Genomic DNA, 2,865 nt, shown 5'->3' with positions numbered 1-2,865 from the left:
CGCTCTTCCCTCCTGCTCGAATCTGGTATGCACCTGTTTTCTAAACTATCTTTTTCATAAGATGAGTTTGGAAAAGGGGAGAGAGAAGAGCTGGTTGGTTGGCTTCCTTGTTCTCTTGTATCTCAGCACATGTTCTCCCAGCACCATGGGAATTCTGCTATGTTTAAGAAGTCAGGAGATTCTCAGAATATTTCTGAGAGCCTCTTAGGAGACATGAAATACTGAGCTGTGCTGGGGAGAAGTGGGAAGGAGAACTATTCACATAGTTTTCTCCTCAGATTTCTGCTTTGGGCACAAGTTTCAGGGTGTTGCAGTAGAAGAGGGGTTCAGGCAGCTTTTGAATTTCTCCATCAATGTACAAGCTCCACAAAGTTGGGGCCTGAAAAGTAGCATCCCCCATAGCACCAGGAACAGTGCCTCACACATAATAGACACTTCATAATGGTAGAATAAAAGAGCAAATGGGAAAAAATGGCTCTTTAACTTTGATTTTCAGAAGCATCAAGGATGTCAGTGCTTACTGGTCCTGACTTGATTTGTGTTACAGTCAGTAATTTGAAAGTGATGGAGTGAAAAGAAACGAGACTGCTCGTTTTCCTTCCATCTCACTGCCCTTTCTGGTCAGATTTTCAAAATGCTGCATTGTGAAAAAGTCCTAATTCTCTATATTCTCTATATTCGATCCTTTTATGAGAACAAGGAGCTTTTAATGTTGTTTATTCTTTTTTATCCCCATTTCCTATTCCTGTGTCCCTACCCACTCTTCAATATGCAACCATGTTCATGTTTTCTGTGATCCTTTTGCTTCTATCTTTTGTAAGATATGAGTTATTTTGTGTGCATTAATTTATAATTGACACTGTATTGTGCTACAGATCTTCTCACTCTTATTATTATTTTAATTTTTTTCTTTGAGCACTGTAATCTACCGCGTGACTGAGTGAACATCTAATCCATAGCTGTAATTGCTGCATAGTCCTCCACATGGCACATCCACTGCATTTCATGTGCTCACTGCTTGGCGTTGGTCACCAGATTGCCTTTGATGCCGCACTCCAGAGTGGTGCTGTGACAAGCATCCTGGTACTCATTCCCTTATGGATGTGTGGGCTTAGTAAGGCATATGTGCAAAACTGTATGTTTATCTTAACTAACTGCAGCCCCTTCCTCTCCAGAATGGCTTTGCAGTCTTCCTTCCCACCAGCAGTGATGAGGGCTCCTACATCCTATTCTGGTGTCGCTGCCAGCTTGGAATTATCTAGCTCTCTACTTTTTGCTGGTCCAATGGCTGTAAAGTGATATCCCATTATAGCTTTAAGTTACATTTTATAACAGTGTTGTTGTTTTTTTTTTTGGGCCGCACGCCTTGTGGGATCTTACTTCCCTGACCAGGGATTGAACCTGGGCCCTTGGCAGTGAAAGTGTGGAGTCCTAACCACTGGACCACCAGGGAATTCCCTACATTTTTAAATTAATACGTTTTTAACAAATGTTTCTCTTTGTGTGTGGACTTTTTATGTTTCATCTTCTATAAACTGAATGTTCTTTTTGCCTATTCTGTATTGGAGTTCCTGTCTTTTCCTTGTTGAGTGCAGGAATCTCTTGTCAATTTCAGACATTGCAAATATCTTTTCCAAATTTGTCAAATCTCTGTTAACTTGGTCCATGGCATTTTTTGTTGAACAAAAATCTTTAATTTTTATAAAATCAAATTTATTTTTTTGGCCTTACATTTTATACCTCTGGGGTAAAAAGCTTTGTTAAAATAATATTTTTATGACAATAATAAAAGGGACAGAGAAAGTGTTTTTGATAGTTTTATGTCAAGTAACAAACTGCAGAGTTGAACATGAATCTCTTCTAATGACATCAGGCTTTTCCTTGACCATGAGTAGACTCTGAAGTTTTCTGTAGACCCAAGTGGAGAATAAGGTTTGCTTGTGGAGTGTGCTAAAGAACTTTCTCACCTACGTGGAGAAGGTCTTTTGAAGAAATAATCTTATTCCCAACAAGCTCTAGCTATCTGGCTCAGGGTTACCTGGCAAAGCAGCTAGGGCCTGCCCAGGGGCTGAAGGATTTCAATGCCTTTATGTCCTCATACAGCCTCCCCTGAGTGACTTCATTTTTCTTATCAAGTCTTATTAAAGATAGATGATGAGAAAAAGATGGCACTGGGAAAGTTCCCACACAGTGGTTTATACTTTTTAGATTTTTTATTTTCCTTTTTGACCAGTGGTTATGGACTGAATGTTCATATTACCCATAAATTCATATGTTGAAATCTTAACCCTCAGTACAATGGTATTAGGAGGTGGGGATTTGGGGAGGTGGTTAGGTCATGAGGGTAGAACCCTCATGAATAGGATTAGCGTCTTTACAAAAGAGATGCCAGGGAGCTCTCTTGCCCTCCCCACCATGAGGCTACAATGCTACGAGCTGTCTGCAGGCCATGAGAGAGTCCTTACCAGCACCTAACCATGCTGGCACCCTGATCTCAGACCTCCAGCTTCCCAGTCTATGGTATTCTGTTATAAGCCTGAACTGACAAGATACCAGTCATTCAGTTAGCCAGAAAAAATGTAGACTGGTCCCCAAAGAAACCGGTTGGTGGACAAATTCAAATTTTATCCACAGTTGCAATGAGAGGTACAGTTAGGTGATACAGTAGTTTCAATCATGTTCCCCCAGGATTCAGGTCAACTCAAAACCTCAGAAAGTGACCTTATTTGAAAATATGACTATTATGGATGTAACTAGTTAAAGATCTTGAGAGGAAATTATCCTGGACTTAGGGTGGGCCCTAAATCCAATGACTAGAGGAGAGGACACAAAGACACACATGAGAAGAAGGCCATGGAAAGATGG

General features: G+C 40.6%; 1 non-coding gene across 1 annotated transcript; it reads right to left on the bottom strand.

Annotated features, from left to right (window-relative positions):
* Positions 1-1,380: 1,380 nt before the first annotated feature.
* On the bottom strand, positions 1,381-1,453 carry TRNAE-UUC (transfer RNA glutamic acid (anticodon UUC)). Its single transcript has one exon. It is a non-coding gene; the product is annotated as a tRNA-Glu (tRNA).
* Between the last annotated feature and the right edge of the window lie 1,412 nt (positions 1,454-2,865).

Source organism: Lipotes vexillifer, unplaced genomic scaffold (genome assembly GCF_000442215.2).
Source record: "Lipotes vexillifer unplaced genomic scaffold, Lipotes_vexillifer_v1.1 scaffold387, whole genome shotgun sequence".
In the NCBI taxonomy this organism is placed as follows: Eukaryota; Metazoa; Chordata; class Mammalia; order Artiodactyla; family Lipotidae; genus Lipotes; species Lipotes vexillifer.
The sequence above is the reverse complement of the archived record's forward strand: the minus strand, read 5'-3'. Positions and strand labels throughout refer to the sequence as shown.